We start from the raw sequence: 10,468 nt of genomic DNA on the forward strand, positions 1-10,468 counted from the left end.
ATAGAAAGACTTGAATCAAGTAATACTCCCAGATCTTTTACGGTATGAGAAGGCTGAATAAGAGAGTCTGCGACAGCAATAGATTGAATATCCGATTTGAGAAGTTGTTGCTTAGTGCCTACCACAAGGGCTTCAGTCTTGTTGTCATTCAGTTTTAATATGGCTGAAATATTGCCGATTGGACGATAAATATTTACTCACCCACTTCTGTATATAAACATGCATTATTGAAGTATTTATGAAGACAACAGAGCTCTGCCCCCTCACTTCTCACACATAACGGGTATTTGCCACACGGGCAATGGAAGAACGTAAACACTTCCAGGTACGCAGGTAAATATTTTCAAAGTAGAACCACTACCTGTATTGATGTGTCACTGAATATAGGTCTATACTGATTTGCGAATGACCTTCACAAGTTTGCCTTTTTAAAAGCTCGTGAATTAAATTCAATGCAGTATTTAATACACAAACGTGGGGGAAGTATGACGTCCACACCCGACTTAGGACAATGTACTGATCACCCCCAATCAATCAATAACGTCAGACTGTTATCACAAAAGGCTCTACAATGTAGGTACTTTGTAGATACATATTAATCGCGGTATACTCTGACAACAAGGCCAAATCAACGTTTGGTCTTCGCCCTGTATACAAATCTTAACATCACAATATATTTGCTATCTATTCGAAATTAACCAGCTGTGACATTCGGTTTCTATACCACCTTTCACGACCGATATTCCGTCGAAGATATCCCTGATATTAGTGTACTGTTAGGTATTTACAAAATAGTCCTCGACCTGCTAGGAGGCTTGTTTAATTATCGTTGGAGCGTGGCTCGTGACTGAAGGATTGTACTGATATTTCCCAACGGTAGGTTATTTTACAGGTGTTTAGGTTATCTTACAGGTAATATTTGTTGTTGTGATGTATTTTAATGATGGTCCATGCAATGCCATATATCTGTTGTCATTTCTTTAAAAAACACGGCGCAATCTGGTTTAAGGTACGCTCGCCATTCCTTATAGTTATCAATATCTATTCAGTGAATGACGGCAAACATTTGTCAGAGCTGTTTTACTGTTTCACCACCGGTTTACGTGGTTCAGAGTTCGCTTTAGTCTAATCATGCAGTCACTTGTGGATTTCGAGACATCGGAGGATTGTATCATGTACCATATTATCATTGTCGCAAGAGGTGGACAATTTGTTAGGTATTGGGCATCATACAAGCAGTATCGTTAGACACACTGAGCAAAACACGAAGTCACAAGCATACCAACCCAACCATACCTCGAAATCTTCTTGTCCAAAAACATATATATTATTTTCCAAATATTGGTAAAATTAATATGCAGAAACAACGAACAATATCATACAAGACTACATATCAGTTTGCTATGAATGATGAAATAATGCATTTCGGTTGCAGATGGGTGAGTGAGTAAGTGAGTTAGAATTTATATTTCAGCCATATGTTGCAGATGGGCTGCGGGTCTAGCACCGGGTATGTCAGAAGACCCCAGAACGCCGATACAGGTCACTCACGGGCTCGCCCTGGTGTCTCCCAGGTGGTCAGGCCTCAAATTCAGAACAACACAACTGTTACCAAGACAACCCAAAATAGAGTCCCAGATTTGCCTCGACCGAAAAAGAGGAAGGACGATTTGATCCCTGACTTGTCGATATTTCACAAGAGAGACAAGTGGGCGGAAAAGGTATGGCGTTTCCGATGGAAATTGAATGTGCTTTGCTGTTTGAATCAATAGTAGGTGTTTTTTATTGCTGTGTTAGGAAAGTCCCGAGTGATTTCAGATCTTACACTTTATCTGTGAAAATAACGAGCATGAATAGGGTGTTGGCAAACGTAAAGATGTAATGAGGGATTCGAACACACGGTCCTGTGTTTCTGGCACGTCTAAAGTGGCACAGTGAAACGTGTTCCCTCATATGACATCCTCCAAACGTCCCGAGGCAACATTGTCCCGTATCCATTTCCTCTTAAGCTTACATTTCTTGGTTCGATCGTGGTGCCACCCAGTGTAGAATACTAATCTTGTGTAATGGCTGTGTCGTCGCGGGCGATGTCCCGATTAAGCCATCATACTCATCAACATGGAAATCTCGACATCGCATCCGATGGGTTGATAACACTTCGCTGTAGAGGATTAGTGTGGTGGTCCTAGATGTCTCCATAAAGATGTGATTGTTGTCAGGTTCCCGACGAGCATAGCAAATCGGTGGATGATCTGGCCAGGTATCTAGCCCATGAAGCCAAAACGGATTTGGAGATGGTGCGAGCTTTCTACAGATGGATGGCGCTGAACATATGGTAACGATCTCAACACTCTCATCTTCAAATTTATGACCAGTTGTTAGTCGCTATGGAGCAAGAACACACATTTTGATTTAAAAAAAAAAAGATTCCACCTTTTGAAGTTAGATTTTTCCATCCTTTCTGAACATTCATACGTCAAGTGTCCTTCAAAATGTATGGCTATTTTTGTAAATTGTATTAGCAACACATACATACATACATACATACATACATACATACATACATACATACATACATACATACATACATACATACATACATACATACATACATACATACATACATACATACATACATACATACATACATACATACATACATACATACATACATACACATCCTCCAATAATGTATTCAATTTTCAGCAATCAGTGTAGAAATTGGATATTCCCAGAGGTTGATGTCATACGTTGACATATAATGAACTTATAAACTATCTCTCAAGAGTTCAGAAGTATATATGAAGCTCTACCGTTCTGTTCCGCTACCGAGCTGTAACCATGCTCAAACCAACACTACACATTATTACTTCTCTTACTGTACTAATGTAATGTCATTTCATTAAATCTTACAATATTTATTTTAAATATAGCTATATGATGAGATAAATGTCAGCTGGTTAATGGTAGTTGAAATCACTAATAGTGTTTGGCAAACCAGCAGATAACCTCTCATAATCCATTACAAACACGTGTAGTGTTCTCGTACCACAGCGTTTCCCGGACACCTGGTGTCAATAGTGATTCATAAACACATGCTTATAATGTACTATTTACATGTTGTTGGAATCGTACTCGGCGGGTAGCAAAGGTTTCTTGTTATTATGGAAATGGGGTCCGCTCCACAAAGCGATCGTGGCGATGAGACGCTCTTACTTCCCTTACACAGATTTATGACAGCCGGAACGCTACACCTTTGTGAAACGAGGCTATGCTTTTGGCTCTTTTATCTCTTTTCTCTCGCTTTTGATAGAATTATTTTATATATTTATGTTATATATTTTGCTTTGTTGTAGCTATGATACCGAATCCTTCCTAACCAAGACCCACGTGTACCCGTCCGACCCCAAGTCAGTACTGAAGTATCGCATCAGCGTGTGCGACGGGTATGCTCAGCTGTTTGAAGCCATGTGCAAGTAAGATGACTTCATTATTGTCAGATCCTACAGACATCAGGGACGGTGGGGTAGCCTAATGGTTAAAGCGTCCGCTCGTCACGCCGAGGGCCCAGGTTCAATTCCCAACATGGGTACAATATGTGAAACCCATTTCTGGCGTCCCTGCCGTGATATTGCTGGAATATTGCGAAACCCAACTCACTCACTCACTACAGACATCAACAAGTATCAGTCATTTTGTTCTGATCTAATATTGAAGAAAATTACTGATTGTACTGACAGAGCTGTTGGCAACGACACGTAAACTCTTCTCTAAAATGTTGTCTATACAGATTGCAACAGATTTCCCATATATCAATTCATGCATGAGTTCATACATCGTAATCAATATCAGAGTTGATCTGCTTATACACTGTCAAACATATTTCAATAACGACATTATGGTGTATGCTATTGGACCTGTGATAGATTTCACATGCAATACGTGTATGAATAGTCAGTCATAAAGATAGATATAGATAAACATGCAAAGTCTGAAATGAAATGATTTAAAATGTAATAGATAATCAAACCATTAAACAATTGGAACAAGATGTATTGTGTTTGCATGAATAAGTAACAAGTGGGCTTTATGCACTTTAAGAAATGTTTTCGTTAGACGTGTTACACCACATATGATAAATGTATTAAAAATGCATATTTTAGAAAACATTTCGGAACATCGTTTGATATTAAACATGTACAAATCCTTTGCTCAATCTGATTTTCCTAGGAGAGGAATGTACAGTTCGGTGTATCCGCTCATTCTGACTATTTTGTGTATTTTGACAGTAAAACGTCATCGGAAAATATTGTCTTAAAACCGTGTGATGATGTTCAACCATTATTATATTATTTTCCATAATATCTTGTGACATTTTAAGTGTATCAACAATGCCCTTTATACTTCTTTTCTTGTATTGGTTGGAGTATAGACTAAATATCTTTAAGCACTGATTATATGACAGGCCTGAATATAGGTATTTACAGAAATATAGTTTAATAAATCTGACTGCAAAGTAAAGAAAATTCGCTCATCCAGTCGACTCGCGACAAGTGGACATTTAATACAGGGTACCGATGTGTGGTAATAATAGATGAGCGCACCTGTTTGCTCTCTGCTGTTGCAGGGCGGTCTCTGTCCCATGCTACTACGTTGCTGGCTTCTCCAAGGGTACCAACTACGATCCCAATGTCCCTATCACCGAGGACTCCTTCGTGAACCACGCCTGGAACATCGTCTGTGTTAATGGAACCTGGTGGCCAGTTGACGTGACTTGGGGAGCGGGTCAAATGGACAAAAGCAACAGGTTTGTATGGAACTACAATGAACTGAACTTCCTCACAGACCCGGATGTGTTCATCTTGGCCCATTTCCCCTACATGGAAGACAGTATGGAATACAGTGCGCCCTTCCAACTCCTGAAAACCCCTATCACGCTGGATGAGTTTAACCAAGCCGTGAAGCCAGATAGGAATGGCATGGAATGGGGAATAGAACTCCTCTCCCATAAACAAGCCAAACTTGACGTTGTACGTGATGTCACGATCAAATTCCGTACAACAAAAGCACACATGGTAAACATATCCTGTACATTCCACCGTAAGAGGAGTGGACAGGATTATGAAAATAATGTGATATTATATAAGAAGGATGGCATTTTTTCGGCAAAGGTTAAACCTCCGTCTGAAGGAACATTCAAACTTATGCTGTTTGGAGAGACCGAGGGCATGACAAAACACCAAGGTCTTGTTAGTTACATCATCAACTGTGTGGAAGCTGAGGAACATCCTGACCCATACCCTGACCATTTTGGCATGTGGGGTGGACAGGTGGAAGCTCTGAATTGCGGATTCACAGAGGACGTTTTTGAGGAAAATATATTCCTTTCAGAAGATGGAACTCTTGCATTCTCTCTGCCAGTGAAATTGAAAGTAGACAACATTGTTCGCCTGGAACATTCACAACAATCTGGCAATCTTGATGACTTTATTTCAGAAGCCACAAACAGTACAACGATGGCGATCATGGTAAGGTTGCCTTATTCTGGATACTACAAGCTGCAGATATTTGCCTGTGATCCAAATGAAGGAGGCAGTTATATTCCAGTTGTCTTCATCTTCATAAAGTGTTTGAAGGGCATGAAATCATGCTCACCCTTTTCCGATAAGACTGAAGTTCAGAGGTATTTGGCCTCAGAAAGTTCCAAACCAAGAAAGAAGAAGAAGAGAAAGGTAAAACCTCCGACTCCAGTACCTTCTCCTGAACCAGAAGATGAACCACAGGAAGATGAACTGCGTAACGATCGACCACCTTCAGCGGATCCTCCAGAAATTGCAGTATACCAAGATCCCGACAGTGAACAGGTAGGACTGCAGAATGAAGGTGGACACAAAGATAGAAAAGATAAGAAAGGCAATGAGTCTCCACAACCAGACAACCAGGGAAAGGACGGATTGGAGCCGCCAGTGTTGGTGAAAACACGGAGAGGGTCGACATCTTCAGCTACAAGTGTGAGAAGCTGGCAAAGAGTGCCTGATCAACTGTATGATGAACCAGAGGAAGTAATGCGATATGACCCATTCTATGGAAAGATGGTAGAACCTGTAACACCAGAACAGTTCAATAAAGAGGAGGAAGAAGAGGAGGAAGAAAACGTCAACGATGACGACGAAGAGAATGAAGTGGAAAAAGAACGCGTCGATGAACACTTGAACAATCAAACAAGAATCAGGCACGTTTCACACCAGGGAGTCCACAGAGTACTAGTTGTGAATAAGTCACACGAGAGTGATGAGGAAGAACCAGACGAAAGCGAGGTTGACGATAATGATGACGATGAGGATGATAAGAAATATGACAAAGACGCAGAACTGGATGACGATAAATCAGATGACAAGGCAAACGCCAGAGGGAATGTGGACAATGAGAGTGATAATGATGACAATGAGGTGGAAGAGGATGTTGAGGTTGATGAAAATGAAGACGATGAAGATTATGAAGACATAAGACCAAAGCAGCAAAGGTTGTCCAGAGTGAGCTATTCAGGGTATGGTGATAATGGTTTCTACAGAGGACCGTCTCCCGTTCTCTCCCACGGGACCCCAGACTACCAATCTGCTCCCCACTCACTTCAGATTCAGAATGGATACCAGAGTGGCTATATCTCACCTTCCTATGGCCATGTCGACCCAAGCATGTACAGCCAAAACACCCTTCCAATTCCATACCAACAAGCAATGAGCTACGTTTCCCCATCATCATCCATGACAGATTTGAACAATCCTCCGATGGTGACACGCCCTCGATACAGTACTGTGTCACGTCCTTACTGATCCGGCTTTATTTGGTATAACTGTATTGCAGTAGAACATGTATGTTCTGGCTCTTGAGGTTTCAACATTTGAATTGCACACGTGGTGTCTCTTTACCTATGTGATATTTGACGAATGTGTCCCTGTTCATTTGGCAGTGAATGGGTACCCGGTAAGGGTCAACACGAACCTTCTACCGTCTACCAAGCTTGGTATATTCCCAAGGGTCCTGAGAATGACAATCGAGTAAACACTGATCCATTCTACAGGGTAATGATAATGTAGAGGTTTGAACATTCTTATTTGTGGTGTGGTAATATACTGGACAAAATAACTAAGGGATATTGGTATTTTTATGATTGATATTTCATCAGTGTGTCAATGAATATATAGATCATTATTCATAATTTCAAAATTTACATATACCCCTAACTATTTTTGTCCAGTGTATATAAAAGTCATGTTTGTAAATTACTGTAAACAAAGCACTGCAGCACGCTGTCTGTATGGATGGCAAGAAATGTCATTATCGGTGAAAAGTCAACATCAGTGATTAATCATTCAGTATTATATGTCGCCATGCCACAATGCGTAGCAGGCAAAACAGCAATGGAAGCTATGTCAATGGGTCACAGAAATTAGTGATGACGTTAGTTGTATATCCTGCATAGGTAGCTACCACCACTAACACAGTTCAAGTAAATGTAAGAGTTAGCTTTTCCACCAAGCAATAGTCTTTCGATCCGACATCTGTCTGTAAACAATAATGGCTTAACAAGAAAACTGTGTAATCTGTACACTCGTGATCCCGTACATTGGAAATCGTGTGAAATCTCGTTCTCTCAGCTCTTTATACTAGTGAGGTTCAGGGATAGGGTACTCCTACCCGAATGAGTATCTCGATCCATTTTTCACGAGTATGTAAGTGGCAGTTACCTAAACATTGTTGTGCTTCTGGGAAGATGTGGGATCAAATTAGATTATATTAATGGTAGCTATTGCATGACCCTGGATACCTGGCGACTGCCGGTAATTTTCCCTTAATATGACAAGTGGCAGTGATAACGTTTTAAGCAGCTTCACCGAAACGTCGCTCATATTAGTAATAAAGAAGTTGTATATCCATAGAATTCGAACTCTCCCCGTTGTTCAACATACCAACTTCTACAAGCCACTCAAAGAAGTTATCCTCCATTGCGTAAGTTATGTATTTTATGTCTTTAAATGAATAACTACCTCAGGACAAGGTAAAATAATACAAATTCGTCTTGGTCCTCGTCTGTGTATATATTATATGCAGTCACTGTGACATATCTCCTTTTCATTCCAACTGAAGGTTTAATATGGCAGTATCACGCAAACCCATTACTCAATGTTGTAAATACATTGTGTGTACCATATGCGAGTAAAAAGAGAATGCGCATATAAACATATAAACACCCTAATTATAAATCTTCCTTGCAATTTTGTGTCAAAATTCTATCAAGAGGTAAAATCTCAAAAGAGTGTGCTCTTTGTAATAAACAAACATTTGACTATGTTTTCCATATGCTTCATCGCTGTGAAAACCTAATACAACAACGAAATGATTTCTTTGCATACTTAATTGATAAACTTGATGTTGAAACTTACGTAATATTTGAAATGCAAGGTGAACAAGATATGTTGTCATTTCTCTTCGGAGCAGAAAACGACTTTTATAACTCTATAGATTCAACACTATGGGAAACCATACTGTTACGCTTTTCTTTGTATGTATATGACCTGAAACCTCACCTTGTGAACTGTTATACAGAATGATTCTCTTCATGTCATAAATCTCTGTACATATATCTCTAAACATCCAATTGTTAATATTCATGTACGTGTTGTAATAATATGATGTTTTTGTTTGTGATCTTCGGTAACTACTGGAGGAAATAAAGACTCTCTCTCTCTCTCATTGTGTGTACCATATGCGAGTAAAAAGAGAATGCACATATATATTCTGAAAAATATGTAACAACGAACTAAACGATACCGCTCATTTAGTTCATTATAACATCATTTCGTTATTTGCACTAAAATACTCAGCTTATGGCCAGGTCAAGTTAAACTGTTCCTCATATCTGTCAGTTAGTTTTAAACGTGTTCGTTATAAACATAACTTGAATATCTACAAGGTGATGTGGTGCATTGAGAACTTCAGGACAATTACTTGTAATGTCACATACCGTAGCATTTGTAATGTTAAAGTCGAAGCTATGGCTTTAGAATATATGTATGCATAACATATATTGATACATACCTATCAATATCTCGTACAAATTAGAAAGAGCACCTCGCTCTTCACTACCCTGTTGACAGTGTGAATGCCGACACACTCTGTTGAGACTTTGTTGATCGAACAGACATTGTAAGGAGATAATACATGCATATTTTAATCCGAGTCATTGAGCCTTGGGAGGGCGGTCCAGCCGTGTGATCCAGAAAACCAGTGAAGCTTGAACAATGACTACTGTCCCTGCAGGGTGAGTGAGTGAGGTCATCGACGTTTTTATCATTGTATATGACTGAGTAATCCTGTTCTACCCGTATTTCTTTATCCAACATGTGTCATAGACCTGTGTCACTATCTTTCTTCAGTGTGCTATAACCGAAATATACCAAGGAAAATTCCAGTTGAATGGATTTAACAACACTATTATAAAGGTGATCATAATCTAGCTAGTCTGGAAACAGTCGCTGAAACTAGGTCCGAAACACAATGGTGATAATGCTCCAAATATATCACAATTTAGTAATCATCGGTGTTAGTGTAATTTTAGTCACCATCAAACTTGAATGTATACTTCCTTTTGCCCGGTACTGTACTATTGGAGTTTGGCCAAACCCGAGCATTCGTACGATACATGACAGTTATTATCAACACGATTTCAACAGTCTGTCTACATATATGAGGGGATTATAAATCTAACCCGGGTTTTGTACAACCCGATACAATAACGTTTATACATTCACATTTGAATACCCAGCACAATGATGTGTTAATCTTCTCTACGGTGATCGGTGACCTTCTCCCTGGGAAATGCTCTCAATGCAAGTGGTTTTGTTGTTGCTGTCGCCGTGTCATCTCATGACTTCCAACGTGAGTGTTGCAATGACCTCAGTTTATTTTGCCGTTGTGCCGTCATCATAGCGTTTTCAGCATTGCGTTGATTGTCGCGACCTGTTTTGTTTGGGCAGCGTGTCTATAAATAATATCTGTATCGGAGAAATCTCTGTCGTGCAATTTGGTTATAAATAACATCTGTTATATTTGGGATTACACTTTCTCAGTAAAGTACAGATTCTAGTACTTTTTTTGGGTTGAGTCCCATCCGGGATTCGAACCCACACCCAAATATAACAGATGTTGCATTTGACAACTTTCTAAAATGGCATTGTGTATTTCATGGATATAAATAAACTGAATAAAAATCGTATACGCTTGGAAGCTTGGTTACAAACGTTATCAAAACGTTACTAAGGATGAAAACGTAAGGTTAAAACGCAACTTCGATACTGGTTTCAATCAAGTCACCATCCAGCAACCATTTCGTTTCTTTTGTCCTTATAAGACACCATCAAACCTAGGTGTATACTTTCCTTTGTCCTTTACCTTGAGACAGTCCCGT

This window comes from Haliotis rubra, unplaced genomic scaffold (genome assembly GCF_003918875.1).
Source record: "Haliotis rubra isolate DU_JTF1 unplaced genomic scaffold, ASM391887v1 Scf314, whole genome shotgun sequence".
NCBI classification, from domain to species: Eukaryota; Metazoa; Mollusca; class Gastropoda; order Lepetellida; family Haliotidae; genus Haliotis; species Haliotis rubra.